We start from the raw sequence: 9,931 nt of genomic DNA on the forward strand, positions 1-9,931 counted from the left end.
GGTACTACTAGCATGACCTCCATTTTGCAAAAAAGGACTATTTCCTCCCCCTCACCTTTTTTTTTTTTTTTTTTTTTTTTTGTCTTTTTAGGGCCACACCCTTGGCATGTGGAGGTTCCCAGGCTAGGGGTCAAATAAGAGCTGTAGCCACTGGCCTATGCCACAGCCACAGCAACACCAGATCCTTAACCCACTGAGAGAAGCCAGGGATCAAATCTGCATCTTCATGGATGCTAGTCAGATTCATTTCCACTGAGCCATGATGGGAACTTCTCCTTCCTTCATTTTGTTGTTGTTGTTGTTGTTGTTTGTTTTTTGTTTTTTTTGTTTTGTTTTTTGGCTGTGCCAGTAGCATGCGAAAATTCCTGGGCCAGGGATTAAACCCAAGCCACAGCAGTGAAAACACCAGATCCTTACTAACCACTAGGCCACCAGAAGACTTCTGTAATCTCAAATCTTTCAGAAGAGGAAATGGTTCATATCTAAAGTCCTTCCAGGAGTTCCCATTGTGGCTCAGAGGAAACAAATCTGACTAGCACTCATGAAGATGCAGTTTCCAACTCTGGCCTTGATCAGTGGGTTAAGGATCTGGTGTTGCTGTGACTGTGGCGTAGGCCAGCAGCTGTAGCTCTGATTAGACCCCTAGCCTGGGAACCTCCATGTGCCACAGGTGCAGCCCTAAAAAGACAAAATAAATAAATTTTAAAAGTCCTTCCAGATCTAAAGTTATGAACCACAAGGCTTCTGTCCCTTTCTCCAAAGAATCTCCCAAGGCAAGTGTTAGAGGAAATCACAAGAGCTTTGGAGACTGACCAACACTAGCTGCAGGGCTATGTACAATCATGAACCCTCCACTCTCAATTCTAGCTTCTGTTGAATGGGAGTTGCAAACCACCTACAGCTACAGAGAGTTTATGAGCACGAGGACTCAGAATAGGTAATAAATAAGTTTACCTCCTTGATTTAAAACGGCCAAGATCATACCGCCTCAAAAGAGGTGCAGGGGTGAGGAGACGGGTAGGTACAGGTGGTCTGGGTCCAGGGCCAGTCAGGAGAAGGCTCTACCCTCCAGCCACATGGAGCCTGGGATGGTCATGGGGACCCCTTAGCTGATTCCTAACCAGCTTTCTAACCAAAGAGCTGGACCAACACAGCTCTGCTGTAGCAACAGAATGGTACAGTGGGGATAGACAGAGAGATGCACTCACATCCTGGGCTTGTTCCCTTCTGGGGAACTAAGTGATTCTGGTCACCGATTCCAGTGTGTGTATGTTGGGGAAGGCGGGGTTCCACACACCAACAAGCAATTTTCTTTTTCTTTTTCTTTGATGGCGACTGCAGCCCATGTAAGTTCCCACGTCAGGAAGCAAACCCACACCACAGCCACAGCAGTGACAATGCCGGATCCTTAACTCACTGAGCCATGAGGGAACTCAAACAATTTTCTGCACCTGATGGGTGTCCTACAGTTCAACTCGGAGCCAACAGTATCTACCTGAAGACAGCCTTAGATCCCCCAGGTTAAGGGCTTAGTCCCACAAGACTGCCCTCATCTTCCAACTTTAGATGCAAATGCAAGTCCAGACTGTCATCTGTGCTTCCAACCAAACGGCGGTCCAGTGTCCAGTGATACACACACGCTCCACCCTTGGCTTTGATTGCTAGAGCGATTCACAGAACTCAGGAAACCCATCTACCCACCAGACCACAGGTTTATTTTAAGAGGATATAACTCAGGAATTCCCGTCCTGGCTAAGTGGAAATGAATCTGAATAGCATCCATGAGGACGCAGGTCCGATCCCTGGCCTCACTCAATGGGTTAAGGATCCAGCATTGCCATAAGCTGTGGTGTAGGTCACAGATGAGGCTCAGATGTAGCGTTCCTGTGGCTGTGATGTAGGTCAGCAGCTACAGCTCCGATTCGACCCCTAGCCTGGGAACCTCCATATGCCGCAAGTGTGGCCCTAAAAAGACCAAAAAAATTTTTTTAATTTTAAAAAATAAAAAATTAAGAGGATATAACTCAGGAACCACCAGATGGAGGAGATGCACAGGGCGAAGGATGGGGAAGGGGCCCTCTCTGAGTACCCACTCTTTCAATCTCCACGTTTTCACCAACACAGAAGTTCTCAGGCCATTTTTGTGGTTTCACAGCTAATAATTACAGGAAACACAAGATGGTAAAAATAGCAATCTTGGGGAAGTTGCAGTCCTCCCAGGCTGGTCCTTGACTTTCTGGGAATAGGAAGCATCACTCCTGAAGACTGTAGCAACTCCCAGGACTTTTGCACTGAACAGGGGCCCAAGACACAGAGGAGTGGGTCACTGAGAGATTTCAGCCAGTGCCAAATGCCTTCAAGGAAAGGCAAAGGGGAGGCAGGGGGCCCCTGTCCCTCTGTCCTCACACGAAGGACAGTAAACGAATTCCAATGCTATAGTAATGCCCAAACCCTCTCAGGTCCTGGCTACAGACAGCCCAGGCAACCAGTGATCTCCAGCACCCCAGCCTGTTCCCCAAGGACAGTGGGCTGGACATAGAAGGAAGACCCGTCAAGCTGGCACAGAGAAAAATGGGGAGCAGAAAACTGAGCCAAGATGTATCTTCCCCAAAAGTATTTACTTGAAATATTGACAAAAATGAGTCACAAAAAGAAAACAGAAAACCCAGTAAGATGTGTAATCAGGCTGTTCTTCTGTTCCCCAAAGCACGGAGAAGTGATGGAGAGCAATGCCAGCAAACAGAGCATCTCTGCAGAGGGCCCCTCCCCTGCTTGAGAAATCTGCGTGCCTCCCCACTTCTGGCTTTGGATTGCGACTGAGAGGGGAAACCGAAACTGTGCACTGGCAGGAAAGCCCCTGCAGGAAGCCAGCCATTGGTCCAGGTTACCGGGGCCACCAACTAGCGGATGCTCTCCTCCCCAGAGAGAGAATGGGCTTGAGGAGGCAAGATGTGTCCTGCCCCCTTAGCCCCTAACAAAAGGCCTTTACCTTTTGGGGGTTTTTTTGGTCTTTTTTAGGGCTGCACCTCCGGCATGTATGGAAGTTCCCAGGCTAGGGCTAGGGGTCAAATCGGAGCCTACCCCACAGCCACGGCAATGCAGGATCTGAGCCACATCTGCATCCTACACCACAGTTCACAGCGAGATCCTTAACCCACTGAGCCAGCCAGGGATTGAACCTGTGTCCTCATGGATACTAGTTGGATTCATTACCGCTGAACCACCGCAAGAACTCCCAAAAGGACTTTCACCTTTGACAGCATCAAATTCCAGCACTTCCGGTGCATTGCCATCTCGTTTAATCCAACTCTCGAGGGAGTTAGGTTCAGGGTGTTTACACCTATTTGACAGGTGAGGAAACAGGAGCCTTGAGACTGTAAGTACCTTGCCTAAACTGACCTGACCAAGAAGTAGCTCCGCTCCAACCTGAGTCTTTAAACACGGAGTCTAGCGTGTATTCCGCTGCGCAGTCTGCCTGCAAAACCAACAGCCAGTGTTTTTGTTTTTTTTTTCCCAAGCCCCGCCCACCACCTTTAGGTGAACCCGTCTCCCAGGTGAGATCCAGGCTGGGATCACTCCCTTTCCACCTCCCACATCACAGGGGAGAAACAGTCGTGCCAGGAGCTGCAGTCTGTGTGGTTAGCCGGCCTCTGACAGAGACTCGAATCCAGGCTTTTTCCATGACACTGGCCGCCTCCCCCCTTTGCCACATCTGGAAAAAATGACTCAAGTGACAGCGGGCTACGCATGTCATCCCCGTGTCATTTACGCGGAAGATGCCATACCGTTGACGCGGCACTTCAAAGTGAGAACGGTTGCCCTGACTTTCCCCCAGGCCTGTGTGCAGTAAAGGTCATGATGTTTGTTAACATGTGGGCACGCTGGCGCCTGGCTCACAGGAAAGGGTTTCAGAGGCTGTGCCTGAGATAAGGCTGACGTCTGGAGGCCTCTCTGCAGGCAGGCCCCGAGCCCCCTGACCCCCAGCCCTTGTTGGATAGTGAGCCTCAGAAGCTCCAACTCCCGCCTTCCTGACCGGTTCTGCGAGCCCCTGAGTCTGACGGCGCTGCTCGCTTCCCCACCTACCTGAGGTCTGTGCTGCAGAACACCCAGCCACTCCGGAAGGGCAGGAACAAAGAGAGGTTGGGCCCAAGACGAAGTGCGCTCTCCCTCCCGACTGGCAATTTTTCTGGCTGTGAAGAAAAGTTTTCAGTCCACAGAGGACCCCACAACAGGTCCTCATTCTCCGTGTCTCTTGATTCCAGATTCAGGGCCCCAAGGTGGCCTGAAGCCCTCACCTGGTCATTGCCCTAAGACGTGGCTCCTGTCACTGGCCTCCTCTGCCAGGCACAGGCGGCAAGACAGCCACAGCCCCCTCTCTGGGGCAGTAACCGGAAATTGCCCTCCTAGTCCACCCCCTCCCCCCACCCCTGTGCCAGCAGGTGATCTTTGCACAGGTGGTAATAGGTAAGATGGTGAGGAGCTGGGCTGTATCTTTAATTGGCTTCTAATCACCCACTGCTCCTGCCCTTCTTGAGTGGTTTAGAATATCCTCAGGTAGGTGGGGAAGGGTGCAGCTCCGCTAGACTCAGGGCTCACAGAAGCCAGCCAGGAAGGCATGAGCTGGAGTTTCTGAGGCTCACTATCCAGCAAAGCTGGGGGTCAGGGGATCGGTGCCTGTCTGCAGAGAGGCCTCATCAGCTTCTCTCCAGCACAGCCTCTGAAGGTTAAAAAGCCTCTGAAGCACTTTCCCATGAGCCAAACATTTGTATGCTCAAAGTAGTTTGAAGATTTTTTTTTTTTTTTTTTTTTTTTTTTTTTGCTTTTTAGGGCTGCACCTACAGTATATGGAAGTTCCCAGGCTAGGGGTCCAGTTGGAGTTATAGCTGCCAGCCCCAGCCACAGCCACAGCAATGCGGGATCCGAGCCGTGTCTGTGACCGACACCACAGCTCACGGCAATGCCGAATCCCAGACCCACTGAACGAAGCCAGGGATCGAACCCGCTTCCTCATGGATCTAGTCGGATTCTCTTCTGCTGCACCACAACAGGAACTTCTAAAGCAATTTTTAAGAGAAGTTTTAGGCTTGCAGCAAAACTGAGCAGCAGATATAGAGATGTGCCATATACTTTTGCCCTCACACAGGCCTGGCCCTCCCCAATTATCAGCATCCCCACCGGAGGGGTCCACTCGTTAGAACTGCTGAACCTGTGTCGATCCATCATAATTACCCAAAGGCCATTGTTTACTTTAGGGTTCACTTTTAGTGACATCAAGTTGTCACACTGCACTTGCAATCAACCAGATGTGAAGCAAGCAGCCAGCGTTGTTCTGGAGGAAGCCCAGCTCGGATGCTTCAGATCCAAGTGATAGGTTCTGCTTGGGAACATAATTGACTATGTAGGTGCACAACTGGCCCCAAACAAATTAGACACATGTTTTAGGTATTCTCTTTAAAACTGGGTGTAGGCTGCTCTGTGACGAAATAATTGTTGGCTCCTTGGGGACACAGATCTTGAATTGTTCAAGATTTGTTCGTGGGAGATGAGGTGATCAGATGGTGGCAGACTGATCTTCTCACCCCAGGTTAGAGGAAAGCCTGTGACCACGCACAGGGCAGAGAACACTGCTCCTTGGACTGGCCCATGGCTGAGATGAAAACATGCAGACTAGAGACTGTTAAGGTTATCCTCTCTGAGCCAAGGGGATCAGGCCATGCTTTGGGGGAGGGGGGCGTTGGGCGGCATGTGAAGAACCATCTTTAACACTAGGGCTGTTCTACTGTCTATCATCCCGTGGCAGGCAGCAGAGAATGCCTGGAGCTGAGGGGAAAGGACGCCTCCTCCCTCCAGCTGCAGAGTAAGTTGGTAGGAGCTGAAGTGGCCCCTGTTGGATGGAAGCCTGTGGGTTCCAGACACTTCTCTTCCAAGACAGATGGAACGTGCTCTCAGGAGCCTGCCTTCAGAGAGGTGGTGGGGTGGGAGCAGACCTTCCCAGGGCCTGGCAGGGTCACCAAGTGACCAGTCTCATGAGCTACAGAGGGAGAATTGATCATGGCAATAAGGTGAGAAGACTGGATGGGAGAGACTTCCTGGAGCTGACGTCAAGCTACGCCTCAGGAAATGCTCAGAAATGCTGGGGAAGGAAACTCCACTTTTGAGTGTAGGAAGGAGGTATAATTTCATTTTAGATACTGGGAAGTTTCACCCAAGTTTAGTGGCTTATACAACACACTCATTTCACAGATGAAGAAACCAAGAGGTGGAGGGCCTGAGAGAGAGAGAGACTGTGATAGGCTCCTCTGACTAAAGAGCGTAAAGGAGCCTCTGACAGTAGCAATAACCTGGGAGTCCCTAGAGTCTTATGAGGCTTTCTCAACAGCAGCATCTGCTTAGGCTTTGGGTAAAGTGGTACAAGTGAGGCCAGATCACACCACTTCCTTCTATTTCACACACCTTTAAGTGACTGAAAAAAAATATTTTTCAAGCCAAGTGGGATGGACGGGGAGTTTGGGGTTAGTAAATGCAAACTATTGAATCTGGAGTGGATAAGCAATGAGGTCCTGCTGTATAGCACAGGGAACTGTACCTAGTCACTTGTGATGGAACATGGTGGAGGATAATGTGAGAAAAAGAATGTGTATATATATATATATATATACACAACTGAGTCACTCTGCTGTACAGCAGAAATTGACTGAACATTGTAAATCAACTATAATTTTTAAAAAATTTTTTAAAGAAAGCCAAAAGTTAACCAGAGTCAACCAAATATGGAAAATAGTACAACCTCCTAAGACTGAAAATGTGTCAAGAGGAAAGACACAGAGAATTTCAGATGGAATTCTCTCCCTCTCCACGCACCTGGTGCTGAATGAGAAAAGGTTAGAGAATAAGACCCCAAGAAATGTCACCAGTACCTCACAATTTGGCACAGAGAGGGCCGACACATTGAATGGGCAGCCTGGGAAAAGTGGAGGAGAAATCCTAGGGAGAAACCTATTGGGGAGGCCAACATGAGCTAGAGAGGCACCTGCACTTGCTTCTCCCAGGCTCCAACTGCCTTCAGGGAATGAGCCCCAGGAGGAGGCCACAGCCCTGCTAGGTAAAGAGGTCCCTGCTGTGGAGCACTGACTGGGTTTCAGGAGAGAGAACAGAGCCCAAATCTGTTCTTCTCAAGTCTCTCTATCACCCAGGCCTCAGGGATATAAGCCTCGGACCTCAGTGAGGCAGGAAGTACTTCCATCCCCCAAATTCTAGTGTCAAGGGAACGACAGGCAGGTAGAGAGCATGTCAAGAAGAACTCGCCCTTGGCATTCCCGTCGTGGCTCAGTGGTTAACGAATCTGACAAGTTCATGAGGTTGCAGGTTCGATCCCCAGCCTTGCTCAGTGGGTTAAGGATCCGGCATTGCCCTGAGCTATGGTGTAGGTCACAGATGTGGCTCGGATCCCGCGTTGCTGTGGCTCTGGCGTGTAGGCCGGCAGCTATGGCTCCGATTCAACCCCTAGCCTGGGAACCTCCATATGCGGCAAGAGTGGCCCAAGAAATGGAAAAAAAAAAAAAAGAAGAAGAACTCGGAGTTCCCGTCGTGGCACAGTGGTTAACGAATCCGACTAGGAACCATGAGGTTGCGGGTTCGGTCCCTGCCCTTGCTCAGTGGGTTAACGATCCGTGGTTGCCGTGAGCTGTGGTGTAGTTTGCAGACGCGGCTCGGATCCCGTGTTGCTGTGGCTCTGGCGTAGGCCAGTGGCTACAGCTCCGATTCAACCCCTAGCCTGGGAACCTCCATATGCCGCGGGAGCGGCCCAAGAAATAGCAAACAACAACAACAACAAAAAAAAAAAAAGACAAAAGACAAAAAAAGAAGAACTCGCCCTCACACTTGCAGAGCGTTGGGTGGTCTGGTCAGACTTACCCACGCAAAATCGAAAGAAATATCAGAGAAGCTAAGACAACATGCTAGATTTTAACAAGAACAAGAGGAAGGCAGAGGAGGGGAAGAGAAGGAAAATATATAAGAAACACAACATGAAAAAAATAGACAAAGCCAGTCAAGAGGTAATCACCAGCCCAGTTAGAGAAGAAAACTGCTAAGAGTGCTTCATACTACAGAACCAATATGAATAGTTAATATTTAGTTAATTATAGTAATTTAATAGTGACTTTATTTATATTAATTTTAACACAGAATACATTTTATCCATTTCATGTGTAATTAATGTAAACTTATTTAATATGTTTATGAAATTTAATAAAAAAAAAACCCCAAGGATGAGTTTCTAAATCAACTAAATAAAACAAAAAGGAAATCTAGAGCAAAGGAAAAAAAATTAAGGACAAAAATAAGAGATTTTTAGAACTATTAGATAAATTAGAAACATCAGGAAGATAATAAAATTTTCTGTCTCAGAGGGAAAGCTTGAAATAATTACAGTGAACTTGGAGGAAGAACATTAAGCTGGGAGTTAAGAACATTTAGCTGGGAGTTCCAGTTGTGACACAGGAAAAAAACGACTCCGACTAGTATCCATGAGGATGTGGATTTGATCCCTGGCTTTGCTTGATGGGTCAGGGATCCAGTCAGGGAACATCCGTATGCTGTGGGTAAAAAAGTTTAGCTGGGAGTTCCCATTGTGGCTCAGCAGGTTAAGAATTCGACATAGCCTCTGTGGAGATCCAGGTTTGATCCCTGGCCTCACTCAGTGAGCTAAGGATCAAGTGTTGCCTCGAGCTATGGTGTAGGCTGCAGCTGCAGCTCAGATCTGGGGTTGCTATGGCTATGGCATAAGTCTGTAACTGCAGCTCTGATATGACCCCTAGCCTGGGAACTTCCATATGCCTCGGGTACAGCCATAAAAAGAAAAAAATTATCTTAGAAAAGAGGCAAGTAGGAGTTCCTGTTGTAGTGAAGTAGAAACAAATCCAACTAGGAACCATGAGGTTGTTGGTTTGATCCCTGGCCTTGGTCAGTGAGTTAAGGATCTGGCATTGCCATGAGCTGTGGTGCAGGTTGCAGGCATGGCTCAGATCTGGCATTGCTGTGGCGTGGCTGTGGTGTAGGCCAACAACTGTAGCTCCAATTCAACCCCTAGCCTGGGAACCTCCATAAGCCTCGGGTGCAGCCCTTAAAAAAAAAAAAAAAAAAGGCAAGTAGAAACAATTTGTGAATTATCTTTGATGAACACGAAGTGAACCTCCCCTACTGCCCTAACTTCCTATTGCAAATACATAGAAAATCTTGATAAAATATAAAAACATATTTTAAAATGACACCTCCAAGCTCCAAGCTAAAAAAAAAAAAAAAAAAGGCAAATCTCTAAGGCTAGAGTAGGGATATTACTGAACAGAACCTGGGTTCCTCTCACCTGACACACAGCAAAGCCAATCTACTGACACTGGATTGAGTGGAAGAAAGTACTGCATTTATTATAGGGCACCAAGCAGGGACAACAGGGAGCTTGTGCTCAAAAGACCCTAACTCCCGGTAGCTTTCAGGGAAGTGTTCTTAAAAATAGTATAAGGAAAGGATTGTGAGTTGTCTGATCAGTTTGTGCACAATTCTCTGACTGATTGATGATAAGGTAACATGGTGGTGTTTTAGGAATCTCAATTATCAGTTTTCTGGCTCCAACCTGTCTGGGTCCATGTGCTTGTGGGCAGCATACAGTTAACTTCTTCTACCTGGTAAGGGTTTTGGTATATGCAAAAGCACTCAAAGATATGGCTTAGTATATTATTTATAGCCCTTGAGGAGGAACTAAAGGTCCTTAATTTTACTCTATGGATTAACTATTATTATTCGTCTTTCTTGGCTGTTTTTACTTGTTTATGCATTTTCTCACTTCTCTAATTCAGTTTGCTCTGGGAACTCAGGAAAGGCCAAGGAGGCTAAAGCTTTACTACAAACAAGAGCGGGGGACACCGGGGAAGTG

At 48.0% G+C, this 9,931-nt stretch overlaps 1 long non-coding RNA gene across 2 annotated transcripts in view; it reads right to left on the reverse strand.

The window, feature by feature from the left end:
• LOC106508312 overlaps positions 1-4,812 on the reverse strand; it is a 139,812-nt gene extending 135,000 nt beyond the window's left edge. For both annotated transcript variants that reach the window (XR_002342643.1, XR_002342644.1), the window contains exon 1: positions 4,084-4,812. This is a non-coding gene — a long non-coding RNA (uncharacterized LOC106508312). The remainder of the gene's footprint in view (positions 1-4,083) is intronic.

This window comes from Sus scrofa, chromosome 3 (genome assembly GCF_000003025.6).
Source record: "Sus scrofa isolate TJ Tabasco breed Duroc chromosome 3, Sscrofa11.1, whole genome shotgun sequence".
NCBI lineage: Eukaryota > Metazoa > Chordata > Mammalia > Artiodactyla > Suidae > Sus > Sus scrofa.